The sequence below is a fragment of the Mustela erminea genome, chromosome 6 (assembly GCF_009829155.1).
Source record: "Mustela erminea isolate mMusErm1 chromosome 6, mMusErm1.Pri, whole genome shotgun sequence".
Classification (NCBI taxonomy): domain Eukaryota; kingdom Metazoa; phylum Chordata; class Mammalia; order Carnivora; family Mustelidae; genus Mustela; species Mustela erminea.
Window position 1 is genome coordinate 9,960,834 of NC_045619.1, and position 10,865 is coordinate 9,971,698.

Consider the following 10,865-nt stretch of genomic DNA (forward strand, 5'->3'; position numbering starts at 1 on the left):
TCTGCCTGCCTCTCTGCCTACTTGTGATTTATGTCTGTCAAATAAATAAATAAAATATTTTTTAAAAATTGGGGCTTAGAACTCCTATCTCAATAAACTGTAAACTGCTTCTCCCTGAATTCCCTTTTTGTACCAACTTTATCATCCCTGGTACCTTCCAGAGGACCCCAGGAACACCCCAATGGGTTATGTCACTGTGACAAACAATAAAAAGAAAATTGGATTGCTTTTGAATGCCTATTAGTGTGAAAATATTATGAACCACTTTATCAGTGGAAAATACTATGTGTGAAAATATTTTTTTAGAGATTTTATTTATTCATTTGACAGAGAGTGACACACACAGTGAGAAAGAGAGAGCACAAGCATGGGGAGTGGGAGAGGGAGAAGCAGGCTTTCTGCTGAGCAGGGAGCCTGATGTGGGGCTCGATCCCAGGACCCTGGGATCATGACCTGAGCCGAAGGCAGCCTCCCAACAACTGAGCCACCCAGGTGTCCCTATGTGTGAAACTATTATGAACAACTTTATCAGTCAGCCCATGCTGCAGGGAAACGTGTTCCAGCCAATTAAGGGGGCGAGGCTGGGACCATGAATTTGAGGGAAAAGAAAGTTCAAGTGACTTGGTCCATCACCAAAGTAAGCGCTTCCTGGGGCTCCTGGGGTGACTCAGTCAGTTAAGCATTTGCCTTTGGCTCAGGTCATGATCCTGGAGTCCCGGAATTGAGCCCCATGTCAGGCTTCCTGCTCTGTCTGCATCTTCCTCTGACCATTCCCCTTCCTCAAATAAATAAACAAAATCTTAAAACAAACAAACAAACAAACAGGGCACCTGGGTGGCTCAGTCCGTTAAGCGTCAGCCTTCGGCTCAGGTCCTGATCCCAGGGTCCTGGGATCGAGTCCCACATTGGGCTCCCTGCTCAGTGGAAAGCCTGCTTTTCTCTCTCTCTCTCTCTCTGCCTGCCACTTTTCCTACTTGTGCTCTCTATATCCCTGTCAAAATAAATAAATAAAATCTTCAAACAAACAAACAAACAAACAAACCCGGGCACCTGGGTGGCTCAGGGGGTAAAGCCTCTGTCTTTGGCTCAGGTCTTGGTCTCAGGGTCGTGGAATCAAGCCCCATGTTGGGTTCTCTGCTCAGCAGGGAGCCTGCTTCCCCCGCTCTCTCCCTCTGTCTGCTTCTCTTCCTACTTGTGATCTCTCTCTCTCTCTCTCTCTCTCTCTGTCAAATAAATAAATAAATAATCTTAAAATCAACAACAACAACAACAAAGTAAGCACTTCTTGTCTTCCCAGCCAGAAAGCCCCTGGGGACAGATCTGGCTCTTCTCTGTACTGGCACCTCGGAGACCTCTAGGTTCGGTTCCAGACCAGCACATTAAAGCCAACATCACAATAAGGCAATAAAACAGGTCAAGTGACCGTGCTGATTTCCTACTGCAGAGAAAAGTTATGTTTACATTATATTGTAGTCTATTAAGTCTGCAAGAGCATGCATCTCAAAAAGCAATGTGTATACCTTAATTAATTAATTTTTTAACTGATTTTTAAAAAGATTATTTATTTATTTATTTGACAGACAGAGATCACAAGTAGGCAGAGAGGCAAGCAGAGAGAGAGAGAGGAGGAAGCAGTTTCCCTGCTGAGCAGAGAGCCCGATGCAGGGCTCGATCCCAGAACCCTGGGATCATGACCCGAGCCGAAGGCAGAGGCTTTAACCCACTGAGCCACCCAGGCGCCCCTGTATACCTTAATTTAAAAAGATTTTATCACTAAAAAAAAGCTAACTATTATCTGGGCTTTTATCAAGTCCTAACCATTGATCACAGATCACCGTAACAAACATAACCATCAAAAATTTGGGAATATCATGAGAGCAACCAAAATGTGACCAAGACGCAAACTGAGCAAATGCTGTTGGAAAAATAGCACCACAGGCTTAATGCCACAGACTGTCAATTTGTAAAAACAAAAACAAAACAAACCACAGCATTTACAAAATGCAATCAAGGGAGGTTGCCTGCATCTCCCACAGAGCCCCGAACAGTCCCCAGCTGTGGGTGAAAATGCCCTAGAAATGGTGTAGCTTTCTATGAGACGGGACATTCTCTGGGCCCTGGAGGAGAGGACGTGGGTGGACAAAGAGAAGGGACGATAAGGGCCTGAACTTGAACCATGACCGGAGCTTCCTCCATGGGGCTGGAATCACCACACTAAGGGGGGGGAGTCCTGGATTTTGGAATTTTGGTTTTCAACAAAGAGCAACCTCCAAACCCAGAGGCTTTATCATAGACGGACGCCTCCAGGATGGCCTCAGCTCCTTTCTGAGCTCTGCTGTATTGTAGCTGGGGAATCTTGGACAAGTCACCCTTTGTCTCTGAGCCTCAGGGGTCTGGAGAATTGGGGACGATGATCCCTCCTAAGACAGTAGTTACAACAGATGAAGACTAAAAGAAGCAGCAGGTGGGGAGTACCTCGTGAGCGATTCACTCAGCACAGACGACAGAGGTTTTTATTGTCTTGCCTCATTGCCATTATTTCGCCCACTGCTTCTGAAGGCAAACATGGAAGGGCCTTAGGAGGCCCAGGCCCCTGCATCAGACTCCAGCGGGAGGTGTCTTCCACGGAGATTCTGGGGCTCTGTCTCAGACCTCTTACATCAGAGTCTCCACCTCGATCAACGGGCAAACATGTTCCTACGCATCTGAGTGAATCCAACAATTCCATCTGGGCATGATGGCTCAAAAGGGATTCTAGCACATTCCGTCGGAGGGTCTCCTCCCCCAAGCCCCATGGCCGTGACCACCAAGGACTTTGACTCAAATCACCCATCAGCCCGTTAATCTAATACCATGCTCTGGTCTGTAACTGCCAGACCAACAGGTTTAGGAGGGGACATCTCTGTGCCCCTCACTCAGTCCGAAGGCCAGACCTATGTCCAAATGCCCAAGATTTGTCATTGTCGATCTGCCAGGCGGGGGGTGAGGGGTGGCAGGGCACGCAGAGGGGACGTAGAGGCCGCTTTCAGGCAAATAGTCTTGAGCGATGGAATGTAGAAAGGGGCCCCAGCAACCCCCTGGCTGAATCCAGACAGCCCCATCATGTCTCAAATATCCACAGGCCCCAACTGACCAATGGGCTACTTACCACCAGGTATAGTCACCAAAAAAGGGAGAACTCCGCACGTCCTCATACCTCCTCACCTTTCCCCTTCATTTTGTTTTTTAAGATTTTATTTATTCATTTGAGAGAGAGAGAGTAAGAATCTGAAGCCGACTTCGCACTGAGCATAGAGCCCGACTCGGGGCTTGATCCCACCATCACGAAATCATGACCTCAGCCGAAACCAAAAGTTGGATGCTTAACAGACAGAGCCACCCAGCCAGCCCCCACTTCCACTTTAACTACAGCCCCTACCCACTGCCTCCTTGCACAGAGCCTCTGCTCAGCTGGCCTGTTGGCTGCTTCCTTCCGGTGTATTCAGTAACTTCTGTCTCCCTTAAAAGAAAGAAAGAAGGAAACAAACAAACAAACAAATAAAAAGAGATCAGAGTCTCCAAGGAAGGGCAGCTCTTGGAGGCCACATTTTCACAAAGCATGCCTTCAATGCCTCCAGCAGGACCACCGCATCACAGGCTCAGAATGGGTGGGGTCTGGGCACACTTGGAGTGTCCACCAACAATCCCTGCCCCAGTGGTCTCACCAGCCAGGAGGAGCCCAGGGTATTATGTGGGCCCAGAGAAGGGGCTTCTCAGCAGTTTGAGGCCAGAGAAGGCTTCCTGGAGGAAGCGACAGCTCAGCTGAGTCCTGCAGGAGCAGGTGCTATCCAGGCTGAGAGGGGCTGGGTGGCACAGGCAGAGGGCACAGCTGAGGTCCAGGCACAGTCCAGTGCTGCTGGGGAGAGAGTTGGTGGGGGAGGTGACAGCCACTCAAGTCCAGCAGGAGTACCACCAGTCTGCCAGAGGCACGGGCAACAGGCGTCAGCAGGGCCTCAGGGGGAAGCTTTAAGCCCTGACTCTAGGATGGACAGGATTCTGGGGGTCGAAACTGGGTTAAGGACATCCACCCTCTCGGAGGGGCTGAGTCAGGGCTGGCCCTCCCACTCACCCTCTGAGCTCACTCCTCCTCCTCTTCCCTCTCTCTGCTCCTGAGTCTCTCCAGGCAGGCAGGTGACTTCTCACCTGGCCAATCCCTGTCACTGTGTGACCCTGGGTAAGTCCCAACTCCTCTCCCCAAACCCAAGATTGCCACCTCTGTTCCCAGGCTCCGGCAGGAAAAGCTGGGCGGCGCTGCCCCCATTCCTGGAGGAGTGCTGCCACCCAGTGGCCATTAGGAGAAACACCTCCTGGGGCACCAGAGCCCTAAGAGGGTCCACTCGAGTCACTGCCACCACCCACTCCCCCTGCCACCCTACCAACCGCCCAGCTCTAGGCTGGCGAGGGAGACCATGAGTCTCTGTACCCCGTGGGCAGTGGGTGAGGCTGGTCATATGCCGCACTGTGCCCCAGGTGCCCGCCCTTCAGCCCTGCTGGGGCCCCAGCCCGGGTCCTGGCTCCTCACCACTGATTGACCGCTGGCTTCCAAGGCCACGGTGAAGGTCAGTAAACCAGGGGTGGGGGCTGAAATTCGGTTCAGTTCATCAGCAGCATAGAGATCTGGATCATGGGTTTGAGAATCAAGCGAAATGACCGCAGTTCCCATACATGAGCTCGTGTAAAATCACCACGCCCTGCTCTCCGTGCGCGCACTTACTCACTCAGTCAACACCCAGTCAGCACCTCTGAGCCCAGGCCTCGGGACACCTCAGGGAGTAGAAAGAGCAAGGTCCCGCCTGGACAGAGCTCACATGAGCAGGAGAGGCAGGCAGTGAACCCAGACACCAAGAAATGGGCTCAGGCCAGCAGGTGGTGGGCGTTACGGATACTGCAAAATGGGGGAGGTGGGGGAGGGTGGAAAAGATGGCGAGACCGGGTTGTTTGGGGTTTTTTTGCTATGATGGTTGGGAGGGTCTCTGAGGAGGTGACCGGAGAGGCCCCAGAGGAGCCCAGAGGCAGAATGTTCCCATGGCAGACGTGAGCTGACATCTCGGAGAAGCAGGGAGGCCAGGGTGGCTGGAAGCGGTAGGATGCATAGAGGCTGGGGGTGGGGGTCAGATCATGTGTTATCACCACGCTTGTTTCCCAGACGAGGCTCTGAAGGGTTAGACACCTCCCAGCTCATCGCTGGTAAGGCCAGGGTTCGAAGCCTGGTGTGCCCGGCCTGGAGCCACTCTGATCCCCGAGCTTGCCGTGCTGTGTGGGTGTGGACGGGTGACCCAGCGTCTCTGAACTCCAGCTTGCTCGGCTGCACAGGGAGGTAACACCTCCCACTTCCAAGCCGAGGGCCCCCAGATCAAGAGGGGAGCCCCGTGGCAAGGGGCAGGATTGTAGATTTGTGGGGAGCTAGTAAGGGGGCCGACAGAGCATTGGCTCAGTGGCGGCTATGTGACCCTGGAAACATCACTTGACTTCTTTGAGCCCTGGTCTCCGTGGGCAAAATGGGTATCCCAAGAGCCTGTGTGCTGGTTTTAAGTCAGACCATGACGCTCCCCTGCTCCAACCCCTCTACCCTCTTTCCATCACACACAGAATAAACCTCAGGTCTTGTCTCAGACCTGGGCCTGGCTGCTCCTCGGGCACGTGGCCCGCTCTTCTTCTCTGTTCATATTCTGTTCCAGGGCCTCTTGCTGTTCCTGGCACTTGTTGGATGGTTTACCCTTGCAGCTTCCTCTGCCTGAAATGCTCTTCCGCAGGAATGCTCCTTCCCTCACTCCATCCGTGTCTCTACTCACAGGCTACATCCTCAGGGAACCCTCCCTGCGGACTAGCTCAAGGACAGCCCTGGGCTGGTCTCTCCGAACACCCAGAACTCCTGTCTGCCTGGCACCGGAGACCACCGGCAGCCACCGGAGACCAGTCAGATCGTAGTTGGCAGGACCCCTCCGGCCGCCACAGCAGGTCAGCGGACTTGGGGAGAGTCTCCCCTCCCCCCAGTCTGAAACCAGGTTGGGGAACAGGGCTCAGGGATTGCAGGACCCGGGAAGCTGGGCTTCGAGGAGGAAGGGGGCGCTGGTTCAGTGGGTCAGCCTGGGGGTCATGGGACTATAGGGACCAGATCGTCCAAGGGACAGGAACGTCCCTCCCACTCGGGCAGCAGTGGCTGAGGAAGAGGATTAGCATCGGTCAGAGCCTCCTTCCAGAAGCCCCTTCCCAGCTTGATGAGGCTGTGGACCCCATTGCCCTTGGGGCGCAGGGCAGCTCTCTCCTCTCTCCTCAATGGCTTCCGAGTCCCTCCAGCCACCTCCGAATCAACTCTATTCCTGGCAGTGCTTAGCACGCGGGGGGCTGACCCCTGACCTTCCCCCCCTCACTCCCACCCACCCTTAATGTTCTGCCCCAGAGTTAGGTCAGTGATGAAAGCCTAGGGGGGCGGAGGGAGAGGGACAGTGCCTGATTGTTCCCTGCCCCCGGCGGTGAGGCCCCGCTGGCCTCGGTGTGACTGGCTCTTTGCTATCTCGTGTCTCCCCCCACCACCCTGCCGCCCCTCCGCCGCCACCACTGTGTCATTCGCTCTTTCCCTCTCTCTAGTTCATGAGTTCCCAGGCTCAAGTGGGATGTTAGTAGTCATGTGGAGGCCAGGACATCCCCAGAGATTAGGAATCAACAGGTCCAGATCGGGGTCCGTGGTTCAGACACAAGGCAGGGAGGACCCCACTTTGGAAAGAGCCCAGGACCAAAGCCAGAAGACCTTGGGCACCACTGGCCTTCCATGAGCCTCTGCCGAGTGTGAGATGGGGTTTGGGACACTAATGAGCGAAGCCGGCCCCACAGGAAGGCTGTGAGGACGACATGTGACAGACATGAATGGGTCCGTTCCCCCCTTACCCTCTGATTTGCCACATGCCCACCTCTGTGTCCTGTCTGTCCGTCTCTCTGCCTTGTCCCATCTGTCGAGCGGTCTGTCTTTGCTCCAGGATACACCACACCGGCCTGCTCACTACCGCTTTGTAATAAGCCTTGAGGTGTGGCAGGACAAGCGCCCAACTTCTGGGAGAGCGTCTCAACTGGTATTTGTGCTTTGCTCTTTCTTAACTTGCTTGATGAGCTCTGCCGAAACCCTGTGGGGGTTTGATCAGGACTGAACTCAGTCCAGATGGGAATTTGGGAAGAAGTCAATGATACCGTCTCTCCACATTTCCTTAGGTTCCTTTTATTTTTTATTAAGAAAGTGTCAAGTGGGGGCGCCTGGGTGGCTCAGTAGGATAAGCGTCTGCCTTTGTCTCGGGTCATGATCCCAGGGTCCTGGGGTCGAGCCCCGCATCAGGTTCTCTGCTCAGCAGGGAGCCTGCTTCTCCCTCTCCCTTTGCCTGCTGCTCTGCCTGCTTGTGCTCTCTCTCTCTCTGTCAAATAAATAAATACAATCTTCCCCCCAAAAAGTACCTAAATTTAAAAAAAAAGAAAAGAAAAGAAAGAAAGACAGACAATGTCAAGTGTACAGAAAGAGAGAGAAAAGGATAACAAAACACTCTTTATGCATTACCCCTCGTGGTCTCTCTCTGTTCAGCCATAACCCTGCCCCTCCCTACCCCTTCACCTTCCCCAGAATTCCTTATTTTCAAGCTAACCTCTGGGGTCTTCTTTAATGTCTTCTAGTAATGTTTTTAAATTTTTGGTCTTCCTTTCTGTTTTCAAATAGTTACAAATGGAAGGAAGTTGCAAAAACAGAACAGAGAGTTCCTGTGTGCCCTTCACCCAGCTCCCCCCAGGGGTGACAGCTCGCCATCACCAGGGCACTTTACCCAAACCCGGAAACTGACATGGGCCCATCCACCGACCTCATTCAGATTCCGCTCGGTTTATACGCACTCACGCATGCGTGCACGTAAGTGTGTGTGCGCGTGTGCGTGTGTGTGTGTGCGTGCGCCTGTGTGTTGCCGTGCAGGTCCCTCCCCTCCCCAATCACCACCACAAGCCGGACACCACATAGCCCGTCGCGCTGCTCATTTGGAGCCCCCTTCCCTCTCTCCTCCCGACCTTTCCAGCCACTAATCGGTTCTCCGTCTGTCTCTATACTTGTGTCAGTTTGGGAATGTCCCATGAACGTCCCACGAATGAACCACACAGCATGTAGCCTTTCGAGACAGGCTTCTTTGACTTAGCATCATTCCCTCAAGCTCCATCCAGCTAATCACGTGTATCCATAGTTCTATTTTATTGATGAGTGGTATTCTGAGATTTTTAACCCATCATTCAGTGAGGGGCATTTAGATGCATTTAGGGTTGTTTGGTTTTGTTTTAGTGAGTTCTATGCCCAATGTGGGGCTCGAACTCACAACCCCAGGATCAAGAGTCACACGCTCTCCCGACTGAGCCCGCCGGGCACCCCTGTATCTTATTTTTGACTATTACAGAAGCAGCTGCCCTGCATAATCATGGATGTACTTTGTGTGGATATTTTCTCTAACAAATGCTTAGAAGTGCAGCCTCTGAGTCATATGGTAAGTGTGTGTTTCCGGGTTTTTTGTTTGTTTGTTTGTTTGTTTAAAAGATTTTATTTATTTATTTGACAGAGAGAGATCACAAGTAGAGAGGCAGACAGAGAGAGAGGAGACAGCAGGCTCCCCGCTGAGCAGAGAGCCCAATGCGGAGCTCGATCCCAGGACCCCAAGATCATGACCTAAGCCGAAGGCAGAGGCTTTTACCCACTGAGCCACCCAGGCACCCCGCGTTTCATTTTTTTAAGAAACCACCAAACTATTTTCCAGAGTGGCTGCACCTCAGAGACGTTTCATGTTTTCCTCTGTAGATATTTTTTCTAGATTGAATTTTTGTTATTATTGTAAGTGGAAGGTTTTTTAAAATGATGCTTTGCTTGCTCTGATGTTTATAAATGATGGTCGCTTTTTATTGAGATCGAATTTACACAATATGAATCACTGGTAAGCATAATTAATCACTGGTAAGCGTACGATTCAGTAGATTTTTAGTATGTGCATGAGATGTGCAATTGTCTCCACTAATTCCAGAACATTTTCATCACCCCAAAAAGAAACCTTTGCCCATTAGCCGTCACTCCCCATTCCTCCCTCCTCCCCTCAAGCCCCTGGCAACTGGTAATCTACTTTCAGTAGATTTGCCTGTTTGGGAAATTTCGTGTGAATGGGATCATACACCATGTGTCCTTTTGTGTCTGGCTTCCTTCGCTTAGGATAAGGTTTTCAAGGTTCATCCACAGGTTGTAGCTGCAATTAGTTTTTTGTTTTTGTTTTGAAGATTTTATTTATTTATTTGATAGAGAGAGACACAGCCAGAGCAGGAACACAAGCAGGGGAAGTGGGAGAGGGAGAAGGAGGCTCCCCACTGAGCAGAGAGCCCGATGCGGAGCTCCATCCCAGGACCCTGGGATCATGACCTGAGCCAAAGGCAGACGCTTAGTGACTGAGCCACCCAGGCACCCCCATAATTACTTTTTGATATTGATTTGAAATAGGAATATCCCGTATCTCTGTTCGATTTTACTCATGGTTAATGTCATGGATGAATTTGGGTTTTCTATGTAGATAATCACATCATCTGCAAATAATACAAGTTTTGCTTTTTCCCGTCCAGTCCTAATACCTTGTCTTTGTTTGTTTTTTTTTCTCTCTTACTGCCCCATCTCGGACCTCAGGTAAGATATTAAATAGAAATACGGATGCGGGCAAACGTGTCTTGCCCTGGATTTTAAGGAATTTTGTCTACTGTCCCTTTAAGAACCACGCTGGTGCTGGCTTTTGTAGATAATCCTTTGAAGGAAGTTCCTTTCGATCCAATGTTTGCTAAAGCATTTTTATCATCAGGGGATGTTGAAATTTATTGCCAGTTCCAGGAGGATCATGTGACTTTTCTCCCTCAATTTATTAATGTGATAGATGGCATTAATTGACTCCCAGATGTTAAACTCCCCTTGCATTTCTAGAGTAAACCCAATTGGTCGTGAGGGATGTATCCTTTTTCTTCGTTGCCGGATTCGTTTTGCTACCATTTTATTTAGGATTCCTGCATTCAACTTCACAAGAAGGACTGGTCTGTAAGGTCCTTTAAAGGAACTATTAAATGAAAAAGCGTCATCTCTGAGCTGAAGTGTCTCTCAGAAGACCATCTCATCTCTGTCTCTCTCGGGTCCCTGTCTGTCCGTCCCCAGACACACTGCTCTGGCAGTTGGCAGAGGGGCCACCAACCGATCCCCCAAGGCAGCCACAGAGGGTGGGAGCTAGAGATAGGGACCTTGAGCTTTGGAAGGGTCCACAAGGCTGTGACTTCCTCGACCAGCCCAGGGGGTCCTGGCCTTCTCATTGAAGACCGGAGGCTTAAGAGAAATCTTCCCCACCCTTCTTCTTCTGCTGGGGAGAGCCCTCCAGAGGAAGTGGCTAAGAAGGCCCAGGTCAGGGGTTAATGACCCCATTGTGCTCAGGGCTGACGGATGGCCCGGCTTGACAGTGAAAGCGGCAGCCCCAGGGAGCTCCCCTTTCCCCCCTCCCCCAGCCACCATCTGAGGGAGGCTTCCCTGCTGGCCTTTGATAACTGCTGAGGGCCGCCCTCTCTGCCATGGGGCCTGCCAGGCCAGCCTCTTTGGCGGGGGCTGATGTGCTGAGGCCCCAGCATGTAGACCTCTACCATTCTGAGTTTCTCCTCAGGGCCAGCAGCTGGGGACAGCCAGGTCCCAAGACTTCCTGCTCAAACGTGCCCCTTCTGAGGCCAGGGCTGGGTGCTGAGGTGAGTCAGACACATCCCCCCTCCAGGGGCTCAGAGGCTGGCAGGGAAGGGGGTCAGAACTCGAAGAGAAA